This window comes from Mytilus galloprovincialis, chromosome 4, assembly GCF_965363235.1.
Source record: "Mytilus galloprovincialis chromosome 4, xbMytGall1.hap1.1, whole genome shotgun sequence".
NCBI lineage: Eukaryota > Metazoa > Mollusca > Bivalvia > Mytilida > Mytilidae > Mytilus > Mytilus galloprovincialis.
Window position 1 is genome coordinate 1,567,398 of NC_134841.1, and position 17,386 is coordinate 1,584,783.

The 17,386-nt window shown below is 30.6% G+C and overlaps 1 long non-coding RNA gene across 1 annotated transcript; it reads left to right on the top strand.

Moving 5' to 3' along the window:
• The first annotated feature begins 463 nt into the window (after positions 1–463).
• On the top strand, positions 464–16,604 carry LOC143071094 (uncharacterized). Its single transcript, XR_012976789.1, has 5 exons — positions 464–667; positions 4,167–4,396; positions 6,349–6,558; positions 11,113–11,322; positions 15,147–16,604. It is a non-coding gene; the product is annotated as an uncharacterized LOC143071094 (long non-coding RNA).
• Positions 16,605–17,386: the final 782 nt, after the last annotated feature.

The window sequence follows — 17,386 nt, forward strand, 5'->3', positions numbered from 1 at the left end:
TCAAATACAAAAGGTTAAAGAGGTCACATAAAGTATGAAGTTGAAGAGCATTGAGGACATAAAATTCCGAATAGTTTTGCCAAATACAGACAAGGTAATTCATTGCAGAGGTAGAAAAGTTTTGTAAACGGTTGCTTTATACATATATATAATTATGCCCATATACATAACATTTTATCATACATATTGGTTTTTACATGGTTAAACAGAGTCAACATTGATGACGTGGAATACAAAATGTAAATGGGGAAACTTTTGTTTAAATTTGTGAAGTCGAAATACAAAATTTATAGAATGGAAATAGGGAATGAGCCAAAGAGACAACAATCCGATCAGAGAAGAGAACATCCAAATGACTTTTTGTTGTCTTTTCACATTTTTCCAATTATGTATTGAATTAATAAATTTAGTAAAATATAGTAAGATATGGCAGTTTTGTAGCTAGATATGATCATAGAATCAAAGTATGCATAACAAGTAACAATCGTAGAATAAGTTATTAAACTGTATAGTAATTTTACCTTGCCATACATATTAAAGGAGGTATCTACACGTATGTATTTGTATTCATATTAAACTTGCGTATCTTATTTCAATAATGAAAGAAGGAAGTAAATAGTTCATTTATGTACATACAGGAAAGATTTATGTACGGTTATCAAAACAGGTAATGTCAACAATTTTCAAAAATATTAAGGGTTTTACCTCAACCAATGTAGTTCGAATTTTACATCTTGGACTAAGGCCTTGTTCACTTTGAGCTAAATTCGGTCTGATGTTAATGTTATATACACTTCAACCAAACTCAATTACGTTCCCTTGGATTAAAATCAAAGTTTTCATTTAGTTTAAAACATGCAGTAGATTGTCAATGAAGGACTTGTGTCGGTTAAGTGTTCATGAAACAAGATTCTTTAAGACATGAATGCTTTTTTTTTCTAAAAATGTGCACACTATTAACGCTTTTACACCTCTATAAAACTACACAAAGAAGAATTCAGGCCTTATAATTACAATTTTTTAGCTAGGATCATGAAAACACGATTTCTATCACGTTTTTTTTAAATTAACCTTTGCAATTTATTGTGGGAGCTGGTGTCATCATGAATATTAAATTTTATTGTGTAATGATGTTAAATTTAGAAGGACGCGAGATTGCTGTTAGCCAATCAAAATAACGTATCAAATAACGTATCATAATGAAAATTTTAATATTTTTTTAATAAAATGTCCTGTACCAAGTCAGGAATATGGCCATTGTTATATTATAGTTCGTTTCTATGTGTGTTACATTTTAATGTGTTTCTATTGTGTCGTTTGTTTTCTCTTATATTTGAGTGTGAATTCACACTACTATAAGACGTGTCACGGTACTTTTCTATCCCACATTCATGTATTTGGTTTTGGTGTTATATTTGTTATTCTCATCGGATTTTGTCTAATGCTTAGGTCGTTTCTGTATGTGTTACATTTTACAGTTGTGTCGTTGTTCTCCTATATTTAATGCGTTTCCCTCAGTTTTAGTTTGTTACCCCGATTTTGTTTTTTTCCATCGATTTACGAGTTTTTGAACAGCGGTATACTACTGTTGCCTTTATTTTATTTACGTGCAATGTTATTATAAATACTATGAATTTCATTATTTTTCTATTTATATGACAAAAATCAGTTACCGTTTGATGAACAACATAACCCCAAAATATTGGAATAACGAACTGGAAGACGTTTCTGACTTGCAAATAAGACAATAACTTATATTTCAGATCCATGAGTGCAACTTTCAAAATATGTAGAATATTTTGATAATTTTGGTATCAAATAAAAGCTAAAGGGGTGATGTTCACTTTTCGACTTTTGATAATAACAATAAAAAAAAACTTGTTATCAATTTAAAGAAGAGGATACATATGATTTTTCCTTTATATGGTGTGATATGCCCCCAATTTTTGATGAGCTTTTTTAAGAAGTTCGTGTAGCTTAGTCTTTAGATTTTTATTTTGTGTTTTGTGCACCATTGTTTATCTGAAGGTATATCTTTGAGCCATGACATTGTCAGTTTATTTCAACTTATGATTTTGAATGTCCTTTTCGTCTCTCTGGTACCAGCAGTTATATTAAAATAGTTTTAGGATAGGTATTTGTTGATACATCAATCTTAGAAGCATTATATTTCAGTAACTACAAGTACTCTCAGATATGCAATAAGTGTATTTTTGGTTTTTGAGATTGATTAGACTGGTGGTTTTCCCGTTTGAATGGTTTTACAGTAGTAATTCTGGGGCCCTTTATAGCTTGTTGTTCGGTGTGAGCCAAGGCTCCGTGTTGAAGACCTATAATGGTTTACTTTTATAAATTGTTATTTGGATGGAGAGTTGTCTCATTGGTACTCATACCACATTTTCCTATATCTATAAAGTATCTTTAATTAGTTTTTTTTTTGTATTCTAATCAATCAATAATAAAATCATCAAAAACATAAAAAATAACTTCTTCATTCGTGCTAACAAACATTATATGATCTCAAGTAGTTAGCACCTTTGTGTTTACGTGCAGTATTATTGACATATCACATTTCTGTAAACTAGCTGTTAAATTGACATTAAAAATTCAAAAAAAGTAGGAATTTTCGAACCCATGGCATAAACAGCTTTTGCCGTATGAAAAGGAATAATGCAGAATGTTTGGATTTTTACTAAATTGGTTTGATTAGGCCCTCAACACGGTTTAATTCGATTTCTACTGATAAGTCTTATGTAGACTAAATAAAGGCAACAGTAGTATTAAGGTGTTCAAAGGTCATCAATCGATTAAGTGATAAGCATATGGTTTACAAACTATTAAAGACCTCACTTATAAACAGGAACATTGTATATTATTACCATACACATCTTATAATTAGCTTCTTTACTTAATCCGCATATTGCCTGTCACTTGTTTATTTATTTTCGTGTTTTTTTCATCAAATACTGTCATAAGATATCGAATAGTACTGGCAAATTACTGCATTCAAACTGCCGTATATACTATTGCAGAACGTATCGTCATACTTTTATGATTCCTTTCAAGAGTAATGATTAAATTATTACAGTTTGAAATGTGTTCTAGCGACATTTTTGTAAAGTTTAACTTTTTTGATAAAAACCTGTTATTACAATTAAAAATCATTTGCCTATGTTTCACTTTTATATACTGTCCCAGGATAGGGGATGGTTGGACCATACTCTGTATGAAAAGCTATAATGCCAAAGTCGCTCGTTTCTGCAGAATATACATATCAATAATTATTTGCAGTCATAATTTCTGTGGTGATTCTCCTTCACCAAATTTTTGACGTCACATTTGTACCAGATTATAGGGATTCACAATGATAAATACACGCATAAAAATAATAGCAGCACTTAACTGCAATACGTAACGCAATCGACTATTCATAGTCACAGAATATTTACAGTTACTGAATATCAGCGGAAAGATCCTTACTCGCTACATTATGTTATGCCGTCATGTGCTGTTGTTGTACGTCTGTATAACGCATCCAATAACGGCATTAATGAGAAAAAAAAACATGATTTTCGATAGACAGTGCCATTAGCATAAAATGTTGACATAGAAAAAGTGGAGGAAATCTTTATTTGTTTTTCCAAAGGTAAATTAGCGATAAAAAAAAAACTTGGTAGGTTCAATGCAAGTAGTTATCAATAGATTCATAAAATGTTACCATGATAAAACTATATTATACAGTGTTCTTTTCTTCATTCAAATAAAACATTTAAGAAAATTAACAAACTTTCAATTTTAAATTACGCAGCATTAAATTTTTTAACTGAAAAGTTAAGGTCAAATATGAATGTCACGGCGCGCGGTTTTTACAACGGTCATACAAGTGGGCGATTTAGCATGCTTTGAAACCAGATTTAGTTTTTTTTTTTTTTATCGAGAATGTCTGTACTTCGCCATGAACAGTTGTTTTTCATTTGACTCGTTAGTTGTTTAAGTATAACGTTCGATTTTGTAAGCTTTTGTGGATTTACTTTGAAATTCAATATTTTTGTTATATTTTTCGTCCTGAGTACAAGTTTTTATGTTTTTTAATTGCTAACAAGTTTTTATGTAAAGGAATATAAAATATATGGTTGATATTTCAAATATGCATTCTTTAATTTAAGAAGAATGGAGAAACAGGGTGGTAAAGGCGATGGAAGTGACATTGGAGATTGTAGTGACAACGATTTGAATAAAGGATCTGACGACGTAGTGAATTTTGTAAAATCTTCAAACCATATGTCTAACATACAATTAGTTATGGCCCATAAAATAAATTACATATGTTTTGGTACAATGGTATCTGTTATTAGCATTGTGGTAACGGTAGTAATGCTTGTCGTTATCTCAAATGGTAAGTCTGTATTCTATAATATGTGTGCGTGTGTTAATTTCATTTTTATACATATATTCTGGTTTTCGACTTTCCATACTTGTTAACATGTTTATTGTGCTTAACTACCGTTGACCTCTGGGTTACCATTGATTATACTTGTTTTACAACACAGGACACTTAAAACACAGCAATATCAGACTAAAATGGTTTTAGATTTTAAAGATCACAATCTATCTGTATTACTAGTAAATTATTTAGGCAGGGATTTCGTTACCACACATTACTTAAAACCTTTACTAAATTCTTCCATAGATATAAAGATTTGGTTTGGAAGTTTGGTTGTACCTGTAGAATACTTATTTCAAACGGGAGTGCACTTTTATGTTTACGGAAAGTTTAGAAACGATCATGGTAAACTTATCGATCCTTCAAATAAACTTATTCTAAAAGATTACCAATTTAACACTGTTATTAGATTATTGAATATTGTTTTTTTATTGGTATTAATATAGATTTTGTTATCAGTAAATTTTTAAAAAGGAAACTAAATGTTACTGTTATATGCATATACACATTCATGGATCTATAATCTGTCGCTACCTGTATCATGGTATTGCACAAGGTCATGTTTTGCTCTGACTGTTTATAAGTCTGAACACTAAATCTATTGGATTTTGCATATGTACTGATTAATAATTTAGTTATGATGCATGCTTATTTTGTATTAGTTGTTAGTGGCTTTGAAATAGCTGCCAGTAACTGCGAGTAATCTCAAAATATAAATTAGTGTCTGTTAGGAACGTCTTCGGTCGTTGTCTGTTCTATGGTCGGGTTGTTGTTTAACACATTCTCCATTTTCATTCTCAATTTTAAGTATACGGTCAAGTCCAATCTGTGCCATTTTCAACTGATTATTATATTTCGTTCTTATGTTGTACTGTTGCACTACTGTCCCAGGATAGGGGATGGTTGGACCATACTTCTGTATGAAAAGCTATAATGCCAAAGTCGCTCGTTTCTGCAGAATATACATATCAATAATTATTTGCAGTCATAATTTCTGTGGTGATTCTCCTTCACCAAATTTTTGACGTCACATTTGTACCAGATTATAGGGATTCACAATGATAAATACACGCATAAAAATAATTGCAGCACTTAACTGCAATACTTAACGCAATCGACTATTCATAATCACAGAATATTTACAGTTACTGAATATTAGCGGAAAGATCTTTACTCGCTAAATTATATTATGCCGTCATGCGCTGTTGTTGTACGTCTGTATAACGCATCCAATAACGGCATTAATGAGAAAAAATTATGATTTTCGATAGACAGTGCCATAAGCATAAAATGTTGACATAGAAAAAGTGGAGGAAATCTTTATTTGTTTTTTCAAAAATTAATTAGCGATAAAAAAAACTTTAGGTTCAATACAAGTAGTTATCAATAGATTCATAAAATGTTATGTGTTTTTCCATAAACAATCTTTATGTACCATGATAAAAGTATATTATACATTGTTCTTCTCTTCATTCAAATAAAACATTTAAGAAAATTAACAACCTTTCAATGTTAAATTACGCAGCATTAAATTTTTTAATTGAAAAGATAAGGTCAAATATGAATGTCACAGCGCGCGGTTTTTACAACGGTCATACAAGTGGGCGATTTAGCATGCTTTGAAAACCAGATTTAGTTTTTTTTATCGAGAATGTCTGTACTTCGCCATGAACAGTTGTTTTTCATTTGACTCGTTAATTGTTTAAGTATAACGTTCGATTTTGTAAGCTTTTGTGGATTTACTTTGAAATTCAATATTTTTGTTATACTTTTCGTCCTGAGTACAAGTTTTTGTGTTTTTTAATTGCTAACAAGTTTTTATGTTTTTTAATAGCTAACAAGTTTTTATGTTTTTTAATTGCTAAAAAAAAATATTGAAAGTATTCATTATTCTACAATTTTAGATGACCTACAGAATGTTTTTCAATTAACAAAAGAAATGTCAAGAATATCGAATAAGTTAGAAAGGTTATCATCGAAAATAGATAGTCATAGTTCAACAACAGATGGACAACAAACATGTGACAAAATCAAAACTAGTTATCTTTACTATGCTCTTCAAGCAGAAAACAGGAGACTGAAAGACGAACTTCAAGAAACAAAATCTACAAAAGGTAAAACATGTTTTTGTTGTTTTTCTATGACAAATGATAAGAATTGCAAAATAAGTAATATAATATAAATTAAAAACCAATTGTTCAGAGAACAATTGAAGGTCTTTCAACCAATAAGGATCTATTTTGATATGAAAATATTAAGATTCAGTTGAAAATGTCAGTTGCTATGGCTTTATGATATGAAAATATGAATTTCGAGCAAAGGTCAAAATCTAGAACGTCCAATTAAGCTATGACCTTGACCCCAATTTCAAGGTCATAAACCAAGGATCCCAAATCAAAAGACCTGTAATTAGTTAATACTTCAGCTTTATCATGTACATCTTTTGAATATTCATTTTATTAAATTCACTGTTTGCAAAAGTATAAATTACTCTAAATTATAGGGATTTTCTGGTAACTTAACGGAAAACCCTTGCCGTTTTTGGCACAACCTTTTTGATCTTTTGGTCCTCGATGCTGTTCAACTTTGTACTCGTTTCGGCTTTCAAATTTTTGTATCTGTGCGTCACACATAGGTCTTGTGTGGACAAAATACACTTCTGGCGTATTAAAATTTTGAACTTGTTGGCTGTTGTTCGTGTGATTCTTTGTCAATTGTGTTCTCCAATTTATTTATATTGTAGTCCTGTGTTGTCATTTTGATGTTATATTTCACATGGCCATAAAAGTGCGAGGTTTGGCATGCCACAAAACCAGGTTCAACCCACCATTTTTTCCTTTAAAAATGCCCTGTACCAAGTCAGGAATATGGTCATTGTTATATTATAGTTCGTTTCTGTGTGTATTACATTATTACGTTGTGTCGTTTGTTTTCTCTTATTTTTGAGTGTAAATTCACATTGCGATAAGACGTGTCACGGTACTTGTCTATCCCAAATTCATGTATTTGGTTTTGATGTTATATATATATATGTTATATTTGTTATTCTCGTGGGATTTTGTCTATATGTGTTACATTTTAGTGTTATGTCGTTGTTCTCCTCTTATATTTAATGCGTTTCCCTCGGTTTTAGTTTGTTATCCCGATTTTGTTTTTTGTCCATGGATTTATGAGTTTTGAACAGCGGTATACTACTGTTGCCTTTATTCAGTAGTATGTATGGTTCATGAGTAATATCACTTCACGCATAATTTTAAATATAAGAGGGGCAAAAACTCCCGTCTATTGTCTACGCACCCTTCCAATCAAAAATTTTAAGTTACGACATGTCGCAACTAACAATTTAGTAAAAAGAATTTGTCGAAATCTTATCAAGTTAATGAGAATAAGTGAAAATAAGCCAAAATCAAAATTTAGAATTTGACCTTGACCTTTAACCTTGACATAATTTTCATTTTTTTGGACCAAGGATCTTAAATCTAAAGACCCTAGGTCTCTATCACTAATGGTTTACCAGTTAGAAATGCAAATCACTTATATCATATATAAAAGGGGGGATAACTCTCATATGGAGTCTCCAGATAGCTTCGGTCAAAATAAAACAGATCATCCTGAGGATATAACGAGCAATTTGGAAAAATAAATTTGTCGCTTTCTTTTACGGTTGCGAAGCCTAAGTGGCCACAAGAAAAACAGTGTTCGGGGAGATAACTCTTACAAGGTAAAGGTTTTTGTTACGCGGTGTCAGTTTCAGAAGCGCATTAACTGTTTGATATCATATACCATATATCTAAGTGACATCTTGTGAAACAAAAAAACAGCGAAGGAAAAAAAAGTTGGCGGAAGAAAAAAAATAAAAATAATAATAATAATAATAATTAAAAACCAATTGTTCAAAGAACAATTGAAGGTCTTTCAACCAATAAGGATGTATTTTGATATGAAAATATAAAGATTCAGTTGAAAATGTCAGTTCCTATGGCTTTATGATGTATAAAAATGAATTTCGACCAAAGGTCAAAATCTAGAACGTCCAATTTACCTTTGACCTTGACCTCAATTTTAAGGTCATAAACATAGGATCCCAAATCAAAAGACCCTAGGTCTGTATTATGTATGGTTCATGAGTAATATCACTTTACGCATAATTCTAAATATAAGAGGGGCGAAAACTCCCATTTATTGTCTACGCACCCTTGTAACCAAAATTTATAAGTAACGACATGTCGCAACTAACAATTTAGTAAAAATAATTTGTCGAAATCTTATTATGTAATTGAAAATAAGTGAAAATAAGGAAAAATCAAAATTTAAAATTTGACCTTGACCTTTGACCTTGACCTAATTTTCATTTTTTTGGACCAAGGATCTAAAATCAAAAGACCCTAGGTCTCTATCACTTATGGTTTACCAGTTAGAAATGCATATCACTTATATCATATATAAAAGGGGGGATAACTCTCATATGGAGTCTCCGGATAGCTTCGGTCAAAATGAAACAGAACATCCTGAGGATATAACGAGCAATTTGGAAAAATAAATTTGTCGGTTTCTTATACGGTTGCGAAGCCTTAGTGGCCACAAGAAAAACAGTGTTTGGGGAGATAACTCTTACAAGGTAAAGGTTTTTGTTACGCGGTGTCAGTTTCAGAAGCGCATTAACTGTTTGATATAATATACCAAATATCTAAGCGACATCTTGTGAAACAAAAAAACAGCGAAGGAAAAAAAATTTGGCGGAAGAAAAAAAAAAAAATAATAATTAAAAACCAATTGTTCAGAGAACAATTGAAGGTCTTTCAACCAATAAGGATCTATTTAGATATGAAAATATTAAAATTCAGTTGAAAATGTCCGTTCCTATGGCTTAATGATGTATAAATATGAATTTTAAGCAAAGGTCAAAATCTAGAACGTCCAATTAACCTATGACCTTGACCTCAATTTCAAGGTCATAGACTAAACATCTCAAATAAAAAGACACTAGTTCCTTAATATGTATGGTTCATGAGTAAAATCACTTTACGCATAATTCTTAATATAAGAGGGGCGAAAACTCCCTTTTATTGTTTACGCACCCTCACAACCAAAATTTATAAGTTACGACATGTCGCAACTAACAATTTAGTAAAAAAAAATTGTCGATATCTTATAAGGTTAATGAAAAAAGGTGAAAAAACGCCAAAATCAAAATTAAGAATTTGACCTTGACCTTTGACCTTGACCTTATTTTCATTTTTTTGGACCAAGGATCTTTAATCAAAAGACCCTAGGTCTCTATCACTTATAGTTTACCAGTTAGAAATGCATATCACTGATATCATATATAAAAGGGGGGATAACTCTCATATGGAGTCTCCGGATAGCTTCCGTTGAAATGAAACAGAACATCCTAAGGATATAACGAGCAATTTGGAAAAATAAATTTGTCGGTTTCTTATACGGTTGCGAAGTAGTAGTGGCCACAAGAAAAACAGTGTTTGGGGAGATAACTCTTACAAGGTAAAGTTTTTTGTTACGCGGTGTCAGTTTCAGAAGCGCATTAACTGTTCGATATCATATACCAAATATCTAAGCGACATCTTGTGAAACAAAAAAACAGCGAAGGAAAAAAAAGTTGGCGGAAGAAAAAAAAAAAAAAAAATAATAATAATAATAATAATAATAATAATCAGAACAAATACAATAGGTCTTTCAACAGAAAGGTTGAAAGACCTAATAATAATCAGAACAAACCCTATAGGTCTTTCACCTGAAAGGTTGAAAGACCTAATAATCAGAACGAATACAATAGGTCTTTCAACAGAAAGGTTGAAAGACCTAATTAATTAAGAATATAAGAACAAATGTAATTTGCACAAGAGTGTCTATCAACTATACAATTTTGAATTAATACAATACCAATGGTAACATTTATTTTACCAACAAGAGACATAGTCAGTTATCAAAATATGTCCCTGTTGAAAAAAAGAACCTCACAACTATATGTTTCTGATTACAGCAGAACATGACCTATCCCTCGGTTCACTTCACAACCAAAACAGTGGCCCAACATTTTGTTAAAATTATCCGTCAAAATGTATAGTCCTGGATTCAGTCGGGTAAATAACCAAGCCTATTAGTAAATTTCACGTTTGTATCATTAACGGGTTAAACATGTTTTGGGACTAAGAAACACAGATGAAATCCTTAGTTGTTTTTACAAATATAAACAAGCGAAACAAAACTCCATGTGCAATAGTTATTAATAGTTTCATAAAACGTTGGGTGTTTTTTTCTTCAACAAGCTTTGCATACAATGTGAAACGAAATATATTTTGTGTTCTTTTTTTATCAAAAAACATTAATGCAATTTAACAACATTTCAATGTTAAACTATGCAACATTAAATTTGTTAATTGAGAAGTTAAGGTCAAATATGAATGTAACGGCGCGCAGATTTAAAACTGTCATTGAGTGAAAATTTCAGCATGCAATAAAAGCAGATTGAAGAATTGTCGATAATGTCTGTATTTCGTCATAAATAAGTGTAACGTTCAATTTTGTAGGCTTTTAAGGACTTACTAAGAAGTTCCATAGTTTTGTTATACTTTTTCGTCCTGAGTTCAATTTTTCATGAATTTTAATTGCTAAGAAAGATAGTTAAAAATATCATTATTCTGTTTTAGAAGACCAAAATAATTGTTTTCAATTAACAAAAGATATTTCAAGATTATCGAATCAGTTAGAAAGTTTATCAACAAAAAACATTAGTGATAGTTCAACAACAGATGGAAAACAAACATGTGACAAAATCAACACTAGTTATCTTTACTATGCTCTTCAAGCAGAAAACAGAAGACTTAAAGACGAACTTCAAGAAACAAAATCAAGAAAAGGTTGGAGATGTTTATTTTTTGTTGTAAAACCTTGACGATTGATAAAGAATTTTAAAATTACAGGCTTAGTTTATAATTCCAGAAAAAAGTAATATAATATATATAATTTAAGAATAATATAAGAGTTCTACCAACCACATAGTTTGGAAGTTATACAATACCGATGGTAACCTTTTTTTACCAACAAGAGACATTTGTTGACAATAACCTCACAACTATATGTTTCTCGTTAAAGTAGAATATGACCTATCACTTGGCGCATAAAACATCCACAACAGTTTCCTAATAGTTTCTAAAAATTGTATTACACATAAATAAATTAATACACTTCACTTCATAAGTGAGATATTTTGCTATGGGGTACAGCATCAATTGTATGAATTTAATGACATCATCCCATTAAGAAAGTGGATGACGCAATACATCTAAAGATGAGATTTATGAAGAAAAGAACAATTCCTTTTCGAACAATCGATATTTACATGAAAAACTGTGTTGTTTTTTTTTTTATTATTTTTTTTTGTAAACTATATTGTTACTGTTTTGTTTTTTTGTTTTTTTTTTAATTTTGATTTTAATTTACTTTTCTTCTATGTCCAACTATATCTTAAAAATTCATGGTCATAACCCTCAACACGTATTTATTAAATTGATAATCCTTGAATCGAAATATTTGTCTCTGTTTGTGCTTTCCTGATGGTTTATTTTATTTTATCAAAACACATAATGCATAATCATGATAATATACAAAGGTATATAAATTATTCTTTACAATGCAGATAATACAATGTCAGATAATTATAATTAAGTTAATTTTAACAATTCTTACAATTACTAATTCTTAAGAACAGTTTGAGTTTTCTGCTGCAAACTAATTTGTCTATGTTTTTTTTTTTTTTTTTTTTTTTCTATGGTAAAATTTTGAAGAAGAATAAAAAATTGATAGAGAAAAATAAAAGAAAAAAAATCAAAAATTTGTCAAAAAAAATAATTTACAAGTTTGAAATTTTAGGGGAAAAAACAAGAATTGGTCATCTGCGGTTTACTCTTTATATTACTGCCATTATATGGTATCTGATTCAAGAAAGATGGAAAGTAAAGAGCCAGATTTATAGGTTAAATTAGCAAATTTTAAAAACAAAGGTCTCATGTACTTGTGTGGTTGTTCTCAGTATAAACACAGAAAGTGCCAGCTATTCCATTCTTTTTTAAACTGTTCTTGGTTTTGTTTGTAAATAGCTACAGTTTTTTCAGTACAGTACAGATCATTTAACTTATGTTTGAGTGCCTTAAGTGAAAGAATTTTTTTCAAACATCGACTTGGATAAATATAATATTTAATACATAGTAATATCTTATTTTGTACAATACAGTTTCCAACATCAAAAATACCAAATACAAAAGTCTTACAATTATAGTTAAGTGTTATGTGTGCTGTAGATGAAGTCCATGTATCAAAATTTTCTAACAAAATTTGTACTTCTTCACATTCCCACAATAAGTATATAATGGTTTCTGGTTGTATATTACAAAAAGTAGAAAGAGGGCTTTGTACAAGTTTTATCTTTTCCAGGAAATAATTTGTAGTAAAAACTAAGTGGTTTATCCTGTATTGGAACCACTGTGCTCTACTATTTGTAGTAGTTTTAAATGGTAGTGTATAAAAGAGGGACGAAAGATACCAGAGGAACAGTCAAATAAGTTTCACTTCATCATTAGTGACACCAAACTTTTCCATAAATTTCTTTTTATTTGTTGGTTCCGTAAGATTTTTCTCAATATGAAGTACATATCTTTAGAACCTTTTTTATGTTTAAAAAAATCTTGATATTAGTAGGAATGCTTGGGTAACGATTCTTAATTGGAAATGCAGCATTACATGTTGTGAATACTGTTTAACACAATTTATTAAGCCATAATATTTCAGAAAGTCTTCCAACAGACTATTGGAATCCCAATGGGTACCAATTGCGCTCCTCTACTTGCAGATTTGTTTTTATATTCCTATGAAGCAGAATTTATCCAAGGGCTTGTACAGAAAGGAGAAAAGAAATTAGCCCAGTCTTTTAATTTCATCTTTCGGTATATTGATGATATACTGCTTCTTAATAATAATAGATTCAGTGATCACTTACATTTAATATATCCAAGTGTACTTGGAATTAAAGATACTACCGACACAGATAAATCTGCTTCATATTTATACCTTTTTCTCGAAATGACTACTGATGGTAGGTTGAATACCAAAATTTATGACAAACGCGATGATTTTAATTTTCCTATAGTCAACTTTCCATTTCTGTGTAGCAACATCCCAGCGGTACCAGCATATGGAGTATATGTGTCTCAATTGATACGTTACTCTAGAACTAGCTCAAAGTACGTTGATTTTGTTGAACGAGGAATACTGCTTTCTCAAAAGTTCCTAAGACAGGGCTATGAATCAATCAAATTAAGGTCATCATTCAAGATATTTTACGGTCGCCATCATGAGCTGATTGGCCATTATGACAAAAGTGTGTCAGAAATCATATCTGATATTCTTCCTCAGTCATAATAACCTTCCATCATTACCGAACTGAACAAAGAAATAACACGACGGGTGCCGTATACGGTGCAGGAAATGCTTACCCTTCCGGAGCACCTGATTTCACTCCCGGTTTTTAGTGGATTTCGTGTTGTTTCTTAATTATTATTTATAACTGTTGATGTAAATGTCCTTTGGTTTGTGAGTCTTTGTTTATTCCTTGGTTTTGATTTTTATTGTCTGTATGAATGTGATACACGTCCTGGAATTTAGTCAGAGAAAAATTTTTCTCCAGCTTCATCTTATAAATCATTTACAATGTGTACACCTTTGTCATACCAGTCTTTGTAGAAAACAACATAATTTTCTATTTTAATTTTCTCATTAAACCATAAAAGCATATTCAAAAAATATTCCCATGTATATTCAATATTTAATGCAACAACTTCTTTCCAGGCACTCAAAACATCTTTTCAAAATGGATTTGTGCATACATTCCTACTTTCTCTATGTTGTTGACACTTGTTTTTTTCTATTAAATCAAAATCGATCCCATAGAAAGCAAGAGTTTCCTGTCATTTTTCTATTATTGATCAACCTTCTAACTCATGTACATTTCAGTGATTTTATGAAAGGTTTCAAACTAATCATTTTAAGACCCCTTCAAAATAATCTTTCACTAATGTTTCTCTCTTAATTTTACCAACTGGTTTTTGCCAAACAAAACTATAAAACTAGTTTTCAAGTTTTTGAATAAATCTGGAGTCTGGATTTGGCAATGTTGAAAACAGATGGATAAGCTTTGGTAATGCCAATGTTTTAACCACTGTAATACGCCCAATTGGAGTTAAGTTTCTCCATTGTTTTAAAAGAGATTCAATCTCCAATATTTTTTTAAACATAATTTAATCGTATCATCTTTGATAAATCTACATCAAAGTCTATTCCAATGTTTACCCCATGATAAGTTTAAGCTAGTAAAAAGTTCATTCTGACTGTATTTCATACTGCCAATCCATACAACCTGGGTTTTACTGTAGTTAATTTTTAAACCTGAGATTTCCGAAAAATAATTAAGATCTTTCATGCTTTCCATTCGAGATTCTTCAGATCCATCTAAAATAATAGCAGAATCACCAGCAAATTGAGACAAATATTGAATTTCTTACCCCGCCCTTAGCTACCAGCAAACACTGGTAATCGTATATATATAACTTTACACGGTTGTGTATGCTCTAATTAATACTTGTTTGTATTAAGTTTTTAACTGTTAGATAAGTTTTCATTTCTTTTGCAGATTCAATAACATGTGCAGACATTGATAATGAACCGAACCAACAAGGAGGGAGAGAAGAACAATCTAGATTTAGCTGTAACTCGGTCTCAAGTGCAAACAGCGTTTATGGGTGGATTGTCGCAAATAGAAGCTTATCATTTGGCAGTTCTGATAATTTTAATATAATAATAAAATTTGAATTATTATATCCCGAAATACCTGATAACGGTAAAATATTATTTGAGTTTGGTCTTACGACTTTAACTGATCACTTAAAATCCAATAATCCAGCCATAATTGTCAGAGGTCAAAGATGTGAAAAAAAACCTGGAATGTGTCTTTATGTTAAAGATAATGCATTGACAAGACTGGAAGCCCATGTTTTTGAACAGATATCGGATTACTTTCAAGGGCAACTAACTCTTGAACTTCATAAATCATATTTTGTTTTAATGTCGAACCAGAAAAACATATATATTTCAAATATGCTTAATCTTTCCTCTAAAGTGGAACTTTTGCCTGTGTTTAGATTTTACAATACCCACCTTATTTATATATCACAAACAATTTTTTCCGAAAACAAAATAATCTTCAACAGAACAACCGGTGACCCACATTTATTTGTATCTGGAGAAAATAATACGATATCAAATTGTAAATTGTGGTTTATAAGAACTAGTTTTTCTGGATGGGATGTTAGTATTATGCTCAGTGAAACTACTTTCTTCATGGCTTTTACAATTTCAAGCTGCTTTATTATGATAAACGACACGTCTAAAAATAGTTTTGTTCAAACCTTAAGTACTATTTCTATTATAATTTCATTAATTCTTTGTATACCTCTTTCATTGTATTACCTCTACATTAATTGGTCATTGCATTTGAGTTTTGTAGCCATCATGTTTATTTGGCAAATACTATGGCTAAAATACGGAACCTCTAACAAAGATCCCGTAGGTAATTTTTTATTTATTTTATTTTATTCTACGTACTTTGCGGTCTTTTTTAAAAGATCAGATATGTTTTATTTAATATTTTATTGAAAACTGTTATTTATTCATATCAGTATAAAAATCCAAAATAATATAGATTTGCGATACATAAACCATATTGAGAAAATAGGAAGGGATGGAGTGGACACCGCCAATTTAAAAGCAATAATTACCGTTATCTTTGTATTACGGTTATAATTTAATCAGAGATTTCGTTTCAACAAAACGCTTCAAAACTTTTGCTAGATTCCTTCATAGATATAAAGATTCGGCTTTTAAGATCTGTTGTACTTATTCCAAACGGGATAGCATCTCCTAACTTGTTTACTGTTCCCAGAAATTTGGAAACGATCCTTACAAACTAATTGATCCTTTAAATAAACTTATTTTAACAGGTTACCAATTCAACACTGTAATTAATCTTTGAACATTTTTTTTATAGGTATTTATATAGAATTTGTTATCAGTAAATTAAAAACAAACTAAATATTATAGTTACATACATATGTTCTCTCATGAATCTACAATCTGCCGATACCTGTATCTTGGCAATGCACAATGCCATTTTTTTCTCTAACCGTTTATTACGTCTAGACACTACATCCGTCGGATGTTGGATATGTACTGATTGTTAATTTAGTCTTTTGTGCATGATTAGTTGTTATTGGCTTTGAACTAGCTGTCAGTAACTGTGAAAATTTTCAGATATGTATTTAGTGTCTTCTTGTTGTTGGGATGCTCAAGTACCAGGCATTTTCCAATCTGCGTTTGTGTTTGATGTATTCTATTTGTATCCATCTTATAAGTTAAAAAAAACTCATCATAGATATAAGAATTGAAATTTTTCATTTACGCCTAACGCGCGTTTCGTCTACAAAAGAACTCATCAATGACGCTCGAATAAAAAATAATAATTACAAACGCTATATAAAGTACGATTTGAACAGCATTAAGGACCAAAACTCCTAGACGTTTTGACAAATACAGCTAAAGTAAAAGCCTTAGTGTTCCAAAATTGTAAAGTTTTGTAAACAGTAAATTATAATTATGACCATAGCTATGATAAGTCATGTCAATACACAAATGCTTACTACTGGGATGGTGATACCCTCGCGGAAATAAAAATCCACCAGCAGTGGTATCGACCCAGAGGTTGTAAATAAATTCATAAATATTCAACGATTTGAATTTAAGCCTTTTCAACTGATTTATATAGTTCGTTCTTATGTTGTACTGTTACACGACTGTCCCATGTTAGGGGATGATTGT